The sequence below is a fragment of the Dasypus novemcinctus genome, chromosome 24 (genome assembly GCF_030445035.2).
Source record: "Dasypus novemcinctus isolate mDasNov1 chromosome 24, mDasNov1.1.hap2, whole genome shotgun sequence".
Classification (NCBI taxonomy): Eukaryota; Metazoa; Chordata; class Mammalia; order Cingulata; family Dasypodidae; genus Dasypus; species Dasypus novemcinctus.
The window spans coordinates 54,220,260-54,239,699 of NC_080696.1; the positions used below are offsets into that span (position 1 = coordinate 54,220,260).

The following is a 19,440-nucleotide window of genomic DNA, read 5'->3' on the forward strand; positions in this document are numbered from 1 at the left end:
CGATGCAGCCCCTCATTTGCTCTGGGCCCTTGGACCAGCTACTCAACCTTTCAGGGTGCACCCCCATCTGAAGAGGGGTATAATGATAGCACCTCCCTCCTTACAGGTTCGCTGTGAGAGCGGAGAAAATGAATGAAGATATGGATGAATAAATGAACGAATGAATGGAAGACGAAAGGGACTGCTGGCTAGAGCAGCGAGAAAATTCCAGGATCAGGAGTAGGTTGAAATCAGGCTTCGAGGAGCGTCACTGGGCAGTGCCACAAGGCCTAGTGCCCGCTGCCGCCCTGGGGGGGACCCTGCCCAGGTGAAGCCCCATCTCAGTCCCCACTTCACCCCAGCCAGTCCCTCCTGGGCTCCCAAGTACCAGTGCTCAGCTCCCTCCAGCCAGGAGAAGCCCTCGTTGAGCTCAGCACTGAAGACGGGGTGTGGCAAGGCCACCCGGCATCCTTGGGCCTCCACCCAGCTGCCCCGATGTCCTGCCGTCCCTTCTCCCTGCATCATGCTCCTGGTGGAGCTGCTGCTGCCCCAAAATGGGCCGAGTTTGACACAACGGAGACAGACAAACTGATAGCCACAGAATCTGTGGGGTCCAGAAGCTGGCCCTGGCAGGAGAGCTGTGGCCAGGTGGCACGAGTGCCCGGGCCTGGCCGCAGCTCCCTCGGGTCATTCCTGGGGCTGACGGGGATGAAGGGGAGGGGTCAGGCTTCAGCGTCCACTTAACAGATGCCAGACTCCCAGCCCACCTGAATGCACGAAGATCCTTAACAAATATTATGTCCAGACCCACCCCCAGAGCTGTGAGACCCTCTGACCTGCGCTGTGAACCACTGTGCCACCTGCCTCTGACCCGGGGGCTGGCCTCAGACCCCTGCCCCGGGCTGACTGCCCGTGGAGGCGGTGCCATCCTCCCCTCTCACCCTGGGCTGGAGCCATGCGGGCACGAGGGTCCCCGGAGCCCCGTGGCCCTGGTCTGCCCCTCCGTCATTCCTAGGTAGGGGGTGTGAAGACAGATCCTTGGTTTCTACAGGGGTGGAGACTGGGGGCAACCCCAGCCCTGCTTCCCGGGTCTTCCCCACTCTAGCTGATCCCGCAGCTTCTTGCAATGCTGGATAACAACCAACAAGGGTATTGGGCAGGTGGGTGGCCCTCTCCCAGTTGCCCAAAGGGGCAGGCATGGCAAGGCCCTGCCTGTTGTACAACAGCTTAGAGCCACGGCTAGAAAGCAGAAGCGCTGCCTCTCTCTGAGGCCTAGGGCCTTCACCAAAACCACAGTGGTTAGCATTTAATGCAGACTCGCTTCGTGCCATTAGCTTGTGAAAGCCTCACAACCCCCTCCCAGGCAGGTTCTGTTCAATCCCTGTTCTCCAGGGAGGTTGTCTAAGGCCAGCTGCTCAGCGGGAGTTAGGATTCGAACCCGGGGCAATCTGGAGCTCCTCTACGCTCGCCAGCCATCCCCAGCAATGTTTTGTCCCTGGGAACCCAAAGATCTCCTGGCTTTGACCCTCAGGGGCCACAGATATCTCCTCAGGGGCTCCAACAGTGCACCCCAGCTGGGAGAAAGCGCCGCCTCTCTCTGCTGACAGAGCAGCTATTTCCTGGCCCCGAAGCCCCAGCTGTTGGAAACTACAGCTGCCCCTTCCCCACTCTGAGCTTACAGCTCCAAGAGGCTCCGAATTGCACACTTCTCCCATCAGCCAAAGCTAGTTATTTTCACGTCCGTGACACAGGCGTGTTAAAATGTAAACCGCTGCACGTCATCTGGCGGGCGCACCCATTTGTCTCTGTCAGGCCCCATCCGGGCCTCGCCTGGCTCCTCGCGTTCAGAAAAACAGCTTCCCACTGCCAGGTCCCCACCGGGCCCGGCACGAGAAGCCGGGGCTCGCCACCTGGGCAGAGAATCGCTTTGCAAGGATTTACTAGCATCGTCTCGATGACAAATAAATCACCTTTTAATGGGCCATTTTTCAATTTGTAGCCCCAAGTCGAGACTCCCAAAGTGTTAACAGATGTAAGGGATGTACGCCCAGCCTTGGGCGCTCTCGCACACTCTTGCACGCACGGTGTTTGTGGGAGAGTGGCACGGACAGCCCAGCCCAGAGCTGGAGCGCAGCCTCTGGAGGCAGGTGTGGGCCAGGCAGGCACGCACCTCCGGCGCCTGGGATTCCAGGACGGAAAGTACAGCCCATTCCAAGCCCTAGGTGCGGCCAGAGGGTCTCGAAAGCTTCCAGCCTCAGAGTCAGAAGAGTCTGGACCCCAGATTTGCTGTTTCCCAGCCATGTGACCCTGGGCAAGTCACCCCATCAGAGGGCTAAAGTAGAGGTCAATCTGTGTAGGCACCTCCCTGGGTTGTGAGAGGGTTCGACAGAAGGAATGAAAGGAGCGTGATGAGTGCCTGGGTGAGGTGGGGAAGCAGGATTCCTAGCAGCTAACGTTTGTCAGGTGGTTACCACCTGACCAGGTACACCTGGCAACACATCACACATGTGAACTCACTTTAATCCTCAAAACAACCCTTCGAGGTAGCCACTAGGATTACAATGATCCCATTTTAATGCGGAGAAGCTACGGGACCCGTGGCCAGATGGAGATTCAAATCTAGATCTCAAGCTGGCAGTCAAGGGTGGGCGCTGGTGCCAGGTGCCCGGAGCCATCTCCTTGCTCTAGCCTTACCAGTACATGCTATTACAATTCCCATTTTGCAGAGGAGGACATGGAGGTAGAGAAGGGCCCCACTAGTTGGAAACGGGCAAAGCCAGGTCCTCCTGACTCCAAAGGCTGCCCCCGCGCCCTTGACCAAGCCACACTTGGCCCGTTCTCTTTGTGAATGCATTTGGGTGGCTCTGAGACCCGAGGCAGGGCGCCAGGTCGGCCAGGGCCTAGCAGGGGACAGTTGTGCAGCAGCTGCCTGCTCGTTCCCCGGTTCAGTCATTTAGGGAAGTCCAGCGCAGATGGTGCCCAGGGCCAGCCTCAGAGGTGCGGGGGGGCCCTCCGGCCCACGAGACACCCTCAAACACTCCCCAAGGGCAGCCCTGGATGTGCTGGTCTGGATTTTCTGTCGTCGCCACTGGTAAGTGGCAGGGGGGTGGGGTAAGGGACAGGGGGGACAGAGGCAAAGCCGCACTTGGGACGTGGCCCAACAGCCCAGATCCATCCCCCCATGCCGGGTCAGGAGGGTTTTTCCACCAGGAAACGAAAACAGTTCATCTGAGTTTCTTCACCCTTTGTCCCAAGAAGCAAATATGTCAGAAATGTGCACAGCTCTGGCCCTGGGGGGGGGGGACGGGGGACGGACACACCAGATGGCGCCCTGGTGGTCAGTTTCCTGCTCAGGGCCACAGGCCGAGCAGAGAAAGTCCCGACTTCTGCTGTCGCACGGACTTGCCGTGGGCGTGAGGTGAGCTGCTCCCACTCCGGGCCCCGTTTTCTTCTCTGTAAAATGGGGGTGATAACGCCTGGCCTGCCGTCTCACAGAGCACGGCCACAGCATTACGCAGATACGGATGAGGTCCTACTGGGTGCTTAGACTTTATTCTCCCTACGGGGTCAGCAACGTGAGAAGGGGGTCCCTCCGCCGAGGCCTCCCGCAGACTGTGCTTTCTAGCTAGTGGACTTGGCCCTCTCAGTCAGGCCGTATGTATTCGCTAAGCACCAACTGCATGCATGACCCTGCATGCCAGCCTCTGGGAGGATATTTGCAGCTGCAGAGCTGATTGCCACAACGGTCACTGTTGACTGAGCACCGGCTGGGCCCAAAGCATGCCTTTGCTTGACCTCTTTTTTGATTCTCACAGCGAGCCTGTGGGGGATGTATTATTAGAACCCCATTTTCAAGAGGAAGCTCAGTTCAGGGACAGCAGACTTGGCCCAAGGCCACACAGGAGGCCTAGCCCCTTCCTACTCTGCTTCTAGCTCCAGCTCTGCCCGCAAGGGGCCGAGTGGGTGGGCAAGGCCCAGACAGGCCCACAGGGGCGGCATCTCTCACGCTTTTATTCCTCGTGCCACACCCAGGGTCAGACAGTTCACACGTGTTGCCACTGAGGCCCGACACGACCGTCCTGTGAAGTTGTTACCAGGATGATTCTTTTCCTGCTCGTCTGGCTGAGGATGGAGGCTCAGGGGCTAAGAGGATAGAAGCACTAGGAAGTCAGGACCAGAATGCAGCCCTCCTGACTGCACGTGGCAGGTTCCAGTCATCCCATCTTTGGCCCCCAGAAGGGAGTCAGATAGCAGGGATGCTAAATCGGTGGCAGAGCCACCCCCCCCCCCCCCCCCCAGAGTGGTGGAGTGGAGATCCTGGAGGGTTCCTTGGAGGAAGAAGCTCTGAAGGCTGGGCAGAGCCCTCAGGGTCCAGATCACTTGCTGGGAGCCCTAGCCCCCCACCTGCTGGAAACCCACCCCATGGCGCCACCATCCAGCCTGACCCCACAGGCCTGTCTGCTTGCCAGGCCAGCGCTGGCCTTGCAGCTCAAGCCTCTGTCATCGCGCAGCCTCAGGAAGGAAAGGTCAGAGCCAAGGTCACCGTGGGGTTCCCATGCCTTCAGGGAACGCAGCAGCCCGCGGGGGTCGGTACACAAAGCCAAAGGCTATTCAGTGCGAAGGGCTATCTGTGGTCACAAAAGACGGGAACTGCCCACTCACGCCATCTCTGTCGCCTCTGCACAGCTCTCTTCCACAGAGGAGTGGGAGGGGCCCGAGTAAACAGCAAAAGCCGACATTCACACAGGACTTACGTGTGTCAGGGCCTCTTCCGAATGCTTTCTGTGTATTTATTAACGCACGTAATCCCTACATCAGCCTCATGCAGAGGGACCGTGATCATTGCTTTAAAATGAGGAAACTGAGGCACGGAGAGGTCAAGTCCTTGCCCAAGGTTCAGGTCTCTTCATACCAAAACCGGGTCGCGGAGCAGGCCGCGGGCGCCAGGGCCTCCCTCTCCCCGACTCTCCCTCTGGCTTCTCCATCTGGCCAAGGACGCAGACGCCAGGAACTCCCCGGGCCTGCGGACCCGCAGGCAGCCCCCTCTGCTGGCGGCGACAGCAGGTGTGATTAGCCCAGGCTCGCCTGAGAGCTCGGCCTGAAAAAGATGCTGAGAACTCAGACACTGTGGTAGCCAACTTCCCTCTGCAGTCAATTGCGGCCAGCAGGGCCCACTGATTATTTTTATAGCCTTTCCTGGAGTCATGACAAGGAAAACTAAATGATCCACAGGACCCCTTTCATCACGAACAGCCGGGTTTCACGGTTGGGGATGGAGGAAGGAAAGAAAAATCACTTTTTTCCCCCACTTTGAGCTAATCAACGCAACTCCAGCCCGGGCGGCCAATACGCTGGTGTTGAGAAAAGCTGTTCTCAAGCAGAACTAATTGGCAACAGAAAGGGAATTTCCACCCCAGCATCACCACCATCCCCCCAAAGTACAGACATGCTTTAGCTCAGGGAGTTACCCTTTGCCATAGGTATTCCAGGCGCGCCGTGCCCCCCGCTCGCGGCCCGCAGCCTCTCACCGAGGGGGCCGAGGCAGCCCTGGCCGGCTCCCGCTCAGCCAGGCCGGCCTTGGAGGCATAAGACGGCCAGAGCCTGCCCGGTGGGGTCATCAGCTTTCCTGCTGCCCAGTACCAGTTCCTTCCTCCTACCTCTGCACGATCGGGCTCTGGGGGACTCCGTGCCCTAAGTCGCAGGCACTGGTTGGGGGGCAGTGGACCCTCCTCCCAGGCTTAAGCCACTCAGTATATGCCAGTCTGTCCAGTTCAGGGATGGGCAGATAACCCAAGAAGCAGCAAGAGGGCATGACAGAAACATTTCATGAAGGTTCTGGTAAAGAGAGATCTTTCCATATTAGAGAAACGGAGATACAGAGAGGTGAAGTAACTTGCCCAGAGCGGCACGGCGCAGTGGTAGGGGATGTAGGACTGGAACCCAAGTCTGTAGGTCTGAAGCGTTTGCAAAGCGTTAATGCTGGGCACCGAGAGATACAGCAACTCTGGAGGAGGGGGCCAGATGGGGTGGATTCAAATCCCAACTCTGCCGTTTTCTACCTGTGTGACTTCAGGCCACTTACTTGACCTCTCTGTTCCTCAGATTCCATATCTGTAAAGTGGGGCTCATAGCAGCACCTCCGTTTGCTGGGCCTGAGCGATAAATGAATCAGCAGCCACACACGGAAACAGCACGGACCAGTGCGTATCCCGACGTGAGGATCTGGCGCTACCGCGCCTTTCTCACGTGGTGAGAACCAGACTAAACAAAGGCATATGGAGAGGAGGGAGAAAAGATGCGCGCCAACAAGGCAGGATCTTTCATTCTTACACCGAGTTTTCCTTCCTGTGATACAGCTGTCAAGCTCAGTTCCCTCCAGGGGCGGGGGCTGTACCCCAAACAGACGGGGTGTCAGGAACCCGTAGCTGGCCCAAGGCTGTGGGGGTCCTCAGACCTGGAGGGACACAATCTCCAGGGGAAATCCCACCCATTCAGCAGCTAAGATGCCACCTGACAAATACCAGGGGCTGGAGTGTGCGGTGCCCACTGATGCCGCCACGTGGGAAAACAAGTCAACATATCTTTTCAGATTCCCTACAAACAGCCATCCCGCTCCTGGGCACACGTCGGAGACGCACTCCTGCTGGCTGCTCCAAGATGCCTGAGAGGACCGTCCCAGCAGCTCCTTTCAGGACAGCGAAACAGCGACGACGGGAAACAGCCCAGAGGCCCACGGACCAGGAAATGAAGTTTGGCATGTTCAGCCATGGACCAGTACCCAGCAGGGAAAACTGGATGGGCAAGAGGCAATGCTGTGGATGAGTTTTGGTGATAAAATGCCTTACGAAAATACACATATCTGAGGACAACATCATATATCTTTTTATAAAGTTCAAAAATAATTACCATGAATGATATATTATTTTGCATGTATATGCATATGATAAAACCATTTTTTAAAAAAGGAAGATAAACACAAAATTCAAGACAGTGGCTACTTCCGTGGGAGAGGGAGGGGGAAGGAGAGGAGAGGAGCACGTGGGCAGATAGAAATTCTTATCAAAGTCCCCGTTCCCAGGTGGGGTGGTGGCTCCACAGGTGTTTATTATTTTATAAATAGCTGCAGGGAGATGGTCACACGGAAAGCCGGATCGAGCTCTTTGGGTAAGCGTTGTGATGGGGCCACGATTAAGTTCTATTTATCTGAGTTCCATTTTTTTTTACAGTCTTGAGGGAAGTCCTCTGGACCCAGATTTGGGGGCCGAGGATCTAATGGGGGCCCCCGGGAAAGTCCTTAAGCTGGTCCCTTGGCTGCTGACCTGCTAACGGGGACACACACACACACACACACACACACGTGTCAAGCCCTGGCGGCCAGGGGGGGGCGTCAGGGGATGCTCGCGCCCTCCCGGGGAAGGGTCTTCCCTGAACGCCTCGCCCTCCCCTGCCTCACCTAAGGGTGAGTGGGTGGCAGGGCAGGGCGCCTGCGCCCGGCTCCCCCGCTCCCCTCACCACTGCCGGAAGCGCAGGGAGAGAGGCCGGCAGGCTGGGGAGTGCCCGTAAGGGGCAAGGCCACTGCAGCCCCTTGTTCATGCAGGGAATCCACGTCCTCTGACCTGCCCGCCTCCGGCCTCCGTGGGGAGAGGGTGGTGTCGCAGGGCCCTCTGAGCCCACCCGAGCCGGGGAGACCCTAAAAGGCTCGTGGCGGGGGGCGAGGTCACTGCGGGGCCACTCCTCCTCGCGGCCCTTGTTTCTTCACTGGCAGCCTCGGAGCCTTGATTCTACAGGTGGCACCAGGGGGTGGGCGCAGGGGCCACCGAGGAGCACCTGTGCCTGGGGTGGGGGTGTGAGCCCTTTCCTGGGTTCTGACAGGCTGATGCGGCACAGCTCCGCGATGCTCACTGTCCCTTGAGCCGATGGTCACTTAGTTAGCTCAGGCCATTGCTACTGAGTGTTATAAATGGAATGTCGTGTGCTGCTAGAGCTTCCTGATGACTCAAATTCAGAGTTCTCCTCCAAAGTCTGGCTGGTCTGTTAGCCTCAGCAACACAGCAAAGCAAGTATTTTAACAAATACTTATCAATATAAATGTCTTCTATTTGCCAGCAAGCATTTGTTGAGTGCCTACTATGGAACACAGCACTGAACAAAAGAGACAAAAAAAAAAAACAACCCCTGCTCTCAGGAAACTCACATTCTAGTAGGGGACAGACATTTAAGAAAAGAAAAGAAAAATACAGTTTGTTAAATGGTGGTAAGTGCTAAGGAGAAAAATTAACCGGAAGAGGGGAGAAGGGAGGTAGAGGAGGTAGGGGTAATAGAAGTGGGGTTCCAACTTTAGATGGGGGCTTGGGGAACTTGAGATGGCATTTGAGTAAAGAACTGAAGGACACAAAGGAAAGAGCCCGCTATCTGGGGAATGAGAGTCCTGGCAAAGGGAAAAGCAAGTGCAAAGGGCCTGGGGCAGGACCATGCCCAGAATAATTAACAGCAAGTGTGGCTGGAACCACATCAGCAGGGGAAGGTTCAGGTCCAAAAGGTGACAGGTCCAGAGCCCATGGGGCCTGTGCTGTCGGGGTGAGGGTTGTGCCTTAGGGGAGGGGCTGGGGGGATCCTGAGCAGAGGAGAGACAGGATCCGATTTTGTTTTAAGAGGACGATACTTGCTACATGTCACGGAGGCAACAGGAGAAGAAAAGACACCAGTGAGGCGACACCTGCAATGGTCCGGGGAGAGACGACAGCAGCTTGGAGCTGGGTGTGGGCAGTGGAGGTGGCAAGACACAGGTGACTTCCGGGCACGTGCCAGAAGTAAAGCCAAACAGAATTTCCTTTTTGCTGAAAAGTGAGAGCAACTACTCAAGTGTGTTAGGGTCGAAAAGGTTTGAGACCTGTGTCTGAAAGACATGGCTATCAAAACGGGTCGCTTCCTACCACCTTCTAGAACTTCCCCTGGGCAAGCATGAAAAGATTGTTATAAATCTTCATGCGGAAAGATGGGAAAACATCCAGGATATATCATCAAGTGAAAGAAGGAAGATGCAGAGTAGAACAGAGAGAATGAGCCCATTTTTGAAAAAAGAAAAATTAGAGAAAAGTATGAATACAAGCAAGCGAATGGCCTGAAACAGCAAACACCAGGCCCTTGAAAGTGGCTGCCCGTCGTGGGGGTGTCCCTGAGCTTAAGTCGGGATTGCCCTTCCTACCAGGCAAGTTACTACAACGTGCCCATTTTTAGTTGTTTTTAAAATTACTGGGGGCGTGGCCCCCTTCTTGCCATCACAATCTCCCCTCTCACAGCAGCTCGTCCCCACCTGGGCCTCTTCTTTGGCCTAAACGCTAAGAGAGGCGGAACTGGGGAATGAGAAATATTTTCCTCTCGTGCTGCTTTGGAGAACTGGAAAGGGCCCACCTGGCTCCCAGGGTTTCTAAAAATAGAAAGTCGTCTTAACTTTCCTATAGGTTTGGCGTAGCTGTTCCGCCTACTTGTCCCAAGGTGCCGTTTCTGCGAGAGACTCATGCTCTGGGCATGAAAATAAAGGCTGGCAGGAGCCAGGCCTGGCGCAGAGTGGATCAACAAGAGCCGCCGCTGACCGGGGTCCAGAGACAGCAGATGCGACGACGCAGCGCAGCCGGGATGACACCTCCTGTCCCCGCCCAGGCTCCACCGGTGAGGGCTGGAGACAGGCATTTGGCTGCTGCTCTGTTTGGGGTGAGAGGAGGAAGCCGAGGTATTTGCCTCCAAGGCCCCGTGCCTGGAGTCCGAATTCCTTCGGATGAGGACGGAGGCTGTCTGGGACAGGATGTCTGTCCTGTGCTGCTGTGGGGCCATGGTGTGCTGGTAAAGGTTTAACAGCCGGCTCTCACCACTGGAGAAAGTGAGTGTGTAAACTCTGCATACACTTAGCTTTCTTCATAAACTTATATAGTCTTTCCACTGTACAGTTCAATAGATATAAATAACCTCAAGAGCATAGTAAAATGTAGTAAAAAAAAATTACAGTGATGAGTGTTTTTAATATAATTAATTGTAAATAATTTTAAAATAATGGGTGTGTGTAACCACCAGCTCACAAAATTCCAAAAAATTTGATGACCAGCTCTCACGAGTGAGTACAAGCCGGCTCCAGCACCCCACCCCAGCGTGTGGGGACCACCAGGCAGTGTCACCGAGTGGGGGAGGAAGCCATTCTCTCCACATCCACCAGGAGCCCAGAGCAGCTGGGGTACTAAACGCTGAGCTGCTTTGGAAGATTCCAGAAAAGACGCCATGCACCTTGGTGTGCTGGGGATGGGCGGTGGCAGCAGTGAAGCTCCTGTATTTTCACACCTGTTGTAGCTGCGTGGTGGAAATCCTATATAAATGTGTGCTAATGCACATCTCTTCCCAGCTCCATTTGCAGGACTTCAAGTTGGTAGCTTGAAATCAGCCACGGAAGGAATATTTACACCACAGACATGGGCAAAGAGGACGAAGGAGAGGACAAATAGTGCGAGAGACCAGTTTGTGAGCAAACTTTGGAGCTCCCCAGAAAGAACCCGGGGCACACTCGGGCTGGGGGGCGAGGCTCTGATGATGAGTGGGAAGGGCCTTCATAAGCAGCAGACATCTGGCTTAAATCACTTGGCATAAAAACTAGCTGCACAACCCAGCCTGGCTGTCGGGGCTTCCCTGGGCTCTCAGAAGCTTGTGGAGCGGCGGAAGGGCCCTCGCCGCCCTCAGCAGCCCCTGCACGACAGGCGGGGCGTCCTCTCTTCAAGTCCAGCTTAATTCCAACCTCCTCCAGTCCCCGTCCCCGACAACTCTGGGGAATTCACAGGGCGCGTTTCCTCCTCTCCAAACTTTTGTTTTACTCTCAGACACCCTGAACCAGTTTAGAACTTAAAGCTGCTCCACCAGAGGCACCCGAGTTTTAGAGCTGTAAAGCAGTTGAAGAGATTTCCTAGAATAATCCTTTTGTTTTACAGATGAGGAAAACGAGACCGAGAGAAAAAAAGTGACCCATTAGAGGTCACAAAGAAAATCAAGGGCCGACTGAGTGGGGTGACCACTTGTCCTGGTTTCCCCAGGCTTCTGGGACAAATGGGTCACCCTAGAGCTGGGACCACCACCCAGGTCTGAATCGGTCCCTAAAAGGAAAGCTGGCCTGGGTCAGGACGGAGCCGCGGCAGGGTGGGATTTTCCAAGGGCAGAGAAAAGAGGAGCCATTTTCATTCTGAACCAGACATTGCCTGAAAGTTGACGGAGATGAAGGCAGAGAAAAAAGCCCACAGGATATGCTGAAAAGCCGTTTGCCTGGCATAACATATTCTCTCAATGTTTGCCCCGTGAACGGCCGGAAACATTTATCAGGGACCTCTGGGAGTACAGTGGTGGGAGCACAGTGGGGAAAAGGCCACTTCTGGGTGCTGGGACCTTTGAGTCCGCCCAGATGCCAGATCCCTGGGGGTTTCCCACCTGTGGCCCTGGCTGGGTATTTCCTGGCCCTTGAATGTAATCTGCATCCTTCTCCCCAGTGCCAGGGAGACGCCAGCTGACTCGTCTGGGCCCTATCTCTTGGCGCTGGCAGGCCCCAGCTGCAGAATGCATATGCAAATAGCCTAAAATAATATTAGTGCGTGACTCCCCCCAGGGGAGCTTGTGGGAAGCACTGTACGTGTTTCACAATTCTGTTTCGTCCAGAGGAGAATACGGGCCCAGGATGATTTGAAACAGATTTTTGAAAAGGCAAAATAAAATGGGAACAAAGTCTAGGAGAGCCATATGCCACTCTCCCCACCCCACCCCTGCCACTAACCCTCTTCTCGCGCTCCCCAGGAGCCTCCTCCAAGCAGGCAGGGCATCCAGCGATTGCAAAACTGCACCCAGCACTCTTGACTAGAGCCAGGAGCTTGTGCTCCCCCCCCCCCCAAGAGTTGAAGTCTGTTTGCGAGGGTTCAGCTGCTGTTCCTCTGCCCAGCCTGTCTGCCTCCTTTCCCACAGGTAAGGTTCCCTCCCCCCTTCTCCTTCAGCCACCCCCTTCCTGGGATAAACACCCAATCCTGGGATAAACACCCAATCCTAGAACACAGACTCCAGACCCCTGAGGTGGACAAGAGAGTTCATGGAAGGTCAAAAAGACCTGGACGTGATTCTCATCTCTGCCACCGGCTGGCTGTGTGACCTTGGACAAGTCACTTCACCTCTCTGAATGTGCAAAGAGGATAATACTAATACTTAACCCACAGAGGGAGTGTGGCGATTCCCTGAGCTGAAACGTCAAAAGCGCCTTGGACAGAGTTGGGCATACAGTGGAGAGACAATCAATAGCTAAGACTGCAAGGGTCCCTTAAAGAGCACCTACTCCACGGCTCCATTTTAGAGCAGGACAAACAGAGGCCCAGAGAGGGCAAAGAACCTGCCCAAGGCCACAGAGCAAGATACAGGACGCGGTCTCAGCCAGAACCCAGGTTCGCCTCGCCTGCCTTCGGGGCTCCAGGCTGGCATCTGGGACGCGCCGGCTCCTCCCAGCCCCACCTCCCTCGGAGGTGCGTGACCCCACGCCGGCCTCCCCGCCGCGCGGGCAGGGAGAGCTCCCGGGCACTCACCGTCCAGCCCGTCTGGCCGCGCAGGACATCCTCAGCCGCCTTCTCCCCCGCCGCCTGTCAACTCGGCTGCCATCGGCCGCGGACCCGGGCGAGGCGCTGGGGCTCGGGCACGCCCACCCCGCCCGCCGCCGGGCCCGGGGCGGCTGGCGAGACCCCCGGGGCCCGCTCTCCGCCTCCTGCCGCCGTGGGGACGCGCGCGCTGCAGGGGCGCGATAACGCGGCCGGGCGCCCTTATCCGGCCCGCGCCAGGGCGCAGGCGGCCGTGGAGCTGGGGTTCCAGGAAGCCCGCCCGGGGCCCCCGGGGCCGGCGCGGCTCCCCCCGGATGCCGCCCGCTGCTCTGGCCGCGGCCGATTGCCCGTCAGTGTCACTCTGAGCTCTGCCAGGGAGAATTCCATGCTGGCCCCCAGCAGGCGGGGTCCCCACCCCCTCACGTCCCACCCCCCACTCCCATCTTGGCAAGGGGACTGGGAAAAGGCAGCTAATTTCAAGTCCGCACAGCGCTTGTGGTCATGTCCTGAACCTCCACGATTAATCATGGAGCATCTGATTTCTGCTTTGCCTCGGGAAGGGGGGGTGGGGGGGCGACTGGAAGTTTCTGTTTACTCCATTCTGCACCGGGCTCGGTGCTAATCACAAACAGACTGGGACGCAGCCTTCCCCTCCGAAGGCTGCGCCGCGCCACCCCCTCTCCCCTCCCGCCCTCTCCTCCTCCACGTACCTTGCCATGCTCCCGCGCCCCCTTCCTCCCCCCTCCTTTCCCCCCTTGCCCCCTTCCCATCTGCTCCCCTCACGCACCCCTCCCTCCGTCCCGGTTTCCTGAGCCCCATCTTCCCCTCTGCACCCCCCGCCCCCGGGGTGCTTTTCCTTTACATCTTGGTCGCGTCCACGGGTCAGGCTCCTTCACTGCCTTTGTTTCTCATTTACCATAGAATTATTTCAGGGTTGGGGTGGGCCCCGCCCCCCATGTCCCTGCCTCACTTGGTTGTGTGTGTGACTCCTACAAACTATCTCTGAGTCAAGGGGTGCGACCGAGGGCCCCTTCGTCAATAGATGAGCTTCTGACTCAACTCAGGGATGGAGCCCAGGAACAAAGCACCCATTTGCTGCCCCCGGCCCCCCAGGAGAGGCTGGGCCCGGACACAGCCTGACAACACCCGGAGGTGAATGTCTCTCTCCCGCCCCCGCAGCTGGGGCAGAAAAGAAACCAGGAAAAGCAGACCCAAAGAACAGAAACTGACACCCCTCCCCGCAAACAGACGCCCACATACTCCAAAGGGTCATTTGGCAATGCCTTCGAAAACCAGGAACGAGCGCCCCGTACAGGCAGAACCTCAGGTGTGCATGTACCGTAGGAGGCCAGGCCACAGGTGCTTGCTGAGAATGGAGCAACCCAGGAAACAACTGGGAATAACCTAAATGCCCATCCAATAATGACTGGCCACATAAGATGCAGAGGGGTCACATGGAGGGAGATCAGCCCAGTCTGCGAAAAGTGGCCCCCCTCTCTACGTAGCAAGGGAAGGCTCTCCAGGACAGGTGATTAGGCAGATAAAGGGGCCAAAGCCTCCTTCCCCTCCGCGCCACCACACACAAAAAGGAGATACTATGGAAATGCACTGAAAACCATGAAAATAGTCTGGAAGGCTATAAACCAAAGAGACACAAGCGGTTACTTCTAGGAAGGGGGAGGCGGGAAGCTTTGAGGCTGGGGTTCTACCTGTGATAGTTTCACTTTTAAGAATGGAAGTGGACTCATCTGCTACTTGTATCCCAGCCAGCTTCCTTTTTTAGGGACACTGTGCCCCCTACATGGAAAAAATTTCATTCCAACCATTTGCCTTCTTGGACTAACCCAGAATTCTACAGTAAGTCAGCTCAGAAATGAGAAAGCAATCCCAAGGCACGAATCCAGAAGTACTGCAAACACTCCGGTTTGAATCACCTCTGCCTAGATGTTGGGATGCCTGGACCATCAGAGACTTACTGCAGAGTGAAATTCCTTAAGGAAAGGAGAGCCGGCCAACTTAGACTGTAGCGGGCTCAGGTCTCCTGGAAATGAGGAGAGCAGACACATATTAGAAAGGAAAGGATTGGGAAGAGATGACTTGTTTTCAGGAAACAACGTCACCTGATCTAACTTTTTTAAAACATGAAAACACTCTGAAGCATTTTAAAGGAATGAACGTGAATAAATTCAGACAGCAGGCAAAGGGCTATTGAGAAAGCAGTTTCCGCTTAGCTACCATCCTGTCCTCACATATCTCACCCGATGACAGCAGGTTGGACCTTATATTCATTCAAGGTGCTTTCCCACGTGCTATCAGTGGAATTCCCCAGGGCACTCCCTGCTCTTCCTGTGTCACCAGCCTACCTGCTGTAGGAAAACAGCAGATGGGGGACTGCAGAGAAGACAAAGGAAATTCTCCACCACCCCGAGCCAGCCGGGCCACCCGGCCCCTCTGCCCAGTCCTCTGCGACAGAGGGAAGCTCCAAGTTGGAGCCAGGAAGCCTCAGACTTGGGGTTTCCAGTCATCCGAGGGTGTGACCTAGTCAGCCCACGTCAGTGCTTCCCAAAGTGGGGTTCACACCAGGGCTGCCCTCGGTGGCCTCGGCTGACCCAGAGCTTGGGCATAGAACAACATCCAATCTCGCAGTGGAAAGTTGTTTTGTTCCTGTGGCGATTCTCTCCCACTTGGCCCTGGAGAGTCTCCGCTCTGTCCTGGTGTGTGGCACCTCCAACCTTTGGCAGTCACCCTCTTTAACCAAGAGAAAGCTGGTCCCCAGCGTAAGTCATCTGGCAGCCAGCAGCAGGCAGCTAGAATTGTATTTGCCAAATGACAAAAGTTTTCCACTGTTACTTTCCTATTTTTTTAATTTTTTAAAGTTTAAAAATGAGTCTACCGGATAAGGGGGAAACTAGCAAAACCCTAATAAAGCATGGCGTTAATAATAATGTAGCAATATTGATTCATTAGTTGTGACAAATGGACCGTGATAATATATGATCTTGACAAGAGGGGAGCCTATAGGAGGTAGGGTGCAGGGCATATGGGAACTCTCTTTGGCAACATTTTTGTAAGTCTAAAACTATCCTTAAATAGAAATGTTATTTAAATATTTTTAGCGGACCCAGAAAAAAAAATGGGTTCATTTTGTTTTTAAAATGGACATATGGACAGAAATAGGGAGAGAAAGTAAATGTGGCAAAAATGGTAAGAATTGGCTGATGGAGGCGAGGAGAATAGAAGAGACCATTGCCATGTTCCGCCAACTTTCCCGCAGGTTTAAAATGTGTTGAAATGAAAAGGTGGGGAGGGGGAGAAGAATGAATCAATTTCAAGAAAAATATTAAGTGCAGAAGAGTCCAGGTGGCAAATTGATACGGTGCCTGAGTTGCTGGCTTTTGGGGGACTCTAGGCTGAGAGGTGGCACGGCAGATAGCAGGGTGTCTGTGACAACCTGACAGCACCAGTCCCCGACAGCCACACTCACTAGTTTTGGCCAAGAGCTCCGCCGCCCACGAGGCTCCCCAAGGAAGGCATCCTCCTGTGGGCCCACCGGGGAGCCCCGGCCCCGACCCCCAGCCCCGGGCAGGACCCCCTCCCTTTGGAGGCCCCCCAGGCACACACCCTCCAAACTTAACAGCATTTTCAAACTATTCTCCCTCTCTCTCCACGTTACGCCCTCATGATGCAAGCAGAGCACGTACCACCCCGCCTGACAGGCTGGGTATTTCCGGGATTTCCGGTGCAAAGATGAATAAGGGAGACAGACGCGTACATGGAGACCACCGCAGAGCTCACTGCCAGGTAGTCCAGGTAGTAAGGGCAGGGGCGGGGCCGGGCGGAGGAAGCCACGTCCAGGGGCGCGCTGTTGTCTCTTGTGGATGGGTGGGCGAGCAGAAGGGTTTAGCTATTCTTTCTAGGATTGCAGATCTGATCACGTCCTCTGTTCTCTGGCCCTCAGGGTAAGGCTGAGCCGGGGGCCTCCGGGACCCTGCAGGGGATCTGGTCAAGACCCCCTCTCCCGCTCTGCCCCCTTTCGTGGACCACGGATCTTAGTCGTCCTAACGTGCCAGGCGCTCTTCTGGGGCTTCCGCAGGGACGCCTGGCCCACGGCCATCGCCCACCGCCCTCCTGGACTCTCACCTGGCTAATACCTGCCCTACCCGAGGAGACCCCGTCTCCGGAAACTTTCTCCCAGCCCCCACTCTGGGCTGGGGGGCCCCTCTCCCTGGCTTCCTCACCACCCTGTTGAGCACAGGCTCTGAAGCCTCCCCTGGCGCCCCCACACCACGACCTGGGCAAGTAACTCACCCTCTCCAAGCCTCCCTCTCCTCGTCTACAGAAGGGGGGTTCTCCTGGGCGGTGGGGAGAGTTGAATGATCAATTCCTTCCTACTCAATGCGCAGCCCCAGCTCCAGCAGGTCTGGCATCCCTGGCCACATCCGGGACCCCCAGACCCAGCTTCTGTGTTTACCAGGATCCCCGTCACCCGCGAGAAGCACCGGCACATTACACACCAAGTGCTTAGGCTGCGGCTGGCACAGGGTCGGCCCCCAGCAAGTATGAATTGTCGCCATCCCCATCCTCGCCCCACAGCAGCGCCTGTTCTCTTCTCCTTCACCTGAGAGGAAGAGCCAGTGCTGCCATGTGCACTGTCGCGTCCTCAGGGCCCAGAGCAGTAGGTGCTTGATAAGTGATGGGTGAATTAAGGCACCTGTCGATTTCACATGGCAAAGATGGGTTGGACCCCAGGTACCTCACTCCTGGCTGAGCCCTTTATTTAAAAAAAAATTTTTTTTTTGGTTTATGGAAGTTTCTATTTAATTCACAAAATCACCCAGATCCACCAACATTTGAACGAGTAAAACAATTTCTTATGTATCTGTCATGGATACCCCTTTTTTTAAAAAAAAAAAAGATGTATTTATTTATTTCTCTCCCCTTCCCCCCTACCCCAGTTGTCTGTTCTCTGTGTCCATTTGCTGCGTGTTCTTTGTCCGCTTCTGTTGTTGTCAGTGGTATGGGAATCTGTGTTTCTATTTGTTGCGTCATCATGTTGTGTCAGTTCTCCGTGTATGCGGCGCCATTCCTGGGCAGGCTGCACTTTCTTTCGTGCTGGGCCATTCTCCTTACAGTGCGCACTCCTTGCGCGTGGGGCTCCCCTACGCGGGGGACACCCCTGCATGGCACGGCACCCCTTGTGCGCATCAGCACTGCGCATGGGCCAGCTCCACACGAGTCAAGGAGGCCCGGGGTTTGAACCGCAGACTTCCCATGTGGTAGGCGGACACCCTAACCACTGGGCCAAGTCCGCTCCCCTGGATACCCCTTAATGGTAATAAAAGAGGAAACCAACAAAAACATGGATGAATCACATAATGATTATGAGTGGAAAAAATCCCCGACAAAATAATGTGTATAGTGAATGATTTCATTTAGAGAAAACTTTTCTTTCCTCTATTTTTTTTTTAAATGCTACATTCAAAAAATATCAGAAGTCCCCATATACCTCCCACCCCCTGGCTGAGCCCTTTAGATCCATCACTTCTCCACTGCACCCTGCAGAGCCCAGGCAGAAAGCCTGGGATGGCGGTGGGCTCGCCCACCCAGGTGGAGGAGCCGGGCAGGAAGAGCAACCCCCGAATGCATCATACTCAGTAAAATCCATCCTTTTCCTGAAGATAGTGGTATCAAAATCCACCTCGTCGATCTTCAGCACTGTCAAGAAAGTTAGCTGCCTGGGTTCTTTCTGGAGAGAAATATTCCAATCCATCACCCCTAGACCCCTCCTTCCCTCTCATCTTGACCCAAGGGCCTCATTCCAGGGTCCTCTGAGCCCCTGCGCCCAACGACAGATTCATCAGCCAGAAGCCTGCTTCGTTGAGCTCAGGAAACCTTAGGAATGGCACTTTCTCCCTCTGGTTTCACCCAGGACCATAAACCTTGGTTCAGCTGAGCAACATGTCTGCTCTGAAATGGGGCCTTATCAGTTGGGCGGATCAGCCAAGGCCACGTCCTGGCCTGAAAGAAAATCCCACCTCCTCTCCGCACTCCCTCTGGGACCCACCAGAGTCAACTTTTTCCAGTTAAGTAAACAGTTTTCAGCACGTGAGTGCCCACAGGATTTCTCTGAGGACCCGCCACCCTCCACGGGGTGACTGTCATTTCCTTACAAACAAAGCATTGGAAGGGGTCTCTGCATTCCCAAAATGACTTCGGCAGCTGAGGAATTCTGCACTTCTCGACTTCAGAGCTGCCACTTCATTTTTGGGCTTTTATGACAAAGTCCAAAATTTTAAGAGCCCTTTGCATGCACATTCGCACACCAGCACACCCATGCATGTCTTTTTCTCTTTTTTTCTTTTTGCCACAATTCTCTAGTAAAATGCTCAAATATGCACTGCCTAAATTGAACACTGATGTTGGAGGCACTAATGGGGGCATCGTCTTCAAAGTGATTTTCTACAACCCAACAGTTTACACGTTGCTGGAAACAATGGACTTACGTGCACGACTTATTTGAGTTGGCTGGTCTCATGCTGGTTGGAATCTGCTTTGGGGGAAAAACAAACCCTGCATATGTTTACATTTATAATTTATACTGAAAGCACAAGTACCTCATCATGGGGCTAGAAGGAGACCCAGTTCTGAGCGGCAGTCACTACACATGCTGGCTCTGCTCTTTCAGGGATGGAGTAAGAGATTACAAACGGTTTTTAGCTAAACCACTTTCTTTTCTTTTTTCCAGAGAAACATTTGTGGCAGAAGCTGCAGACTGTCCACCTGCCCTGTATGCAGATGCTCTGATCTGGCTTTTTCCCAGGCTGCCTTGTGGGAGTTTGCTCTGTGCCCAGCCCGAAGAGCTGAC

General features: G+C 55.1%; 1 protein-coding gene across 1 annotated transcript in view; it reads right to left on the bottom strand.

Annotated features, from left to right (window-relative positions):
- RIPOR3 (RIPOR family member 3) overlaps positions 1-12,729 on the bottom strand; it is a 100,230-nt gene extending 87,501 nt beyond the window's left edge. The window contains exon 1 of the mRNA XM_058287226.2: positions 12,567-12,729. The gene's annotated coding sequence lies outside the window, so the exon portion shown is untranslated. The remainder of the gene's footprint in view (positions 1-12,566) is intronic.
- Positions 12,730-19,440: the final 6,711 nt, after the last annotated feature.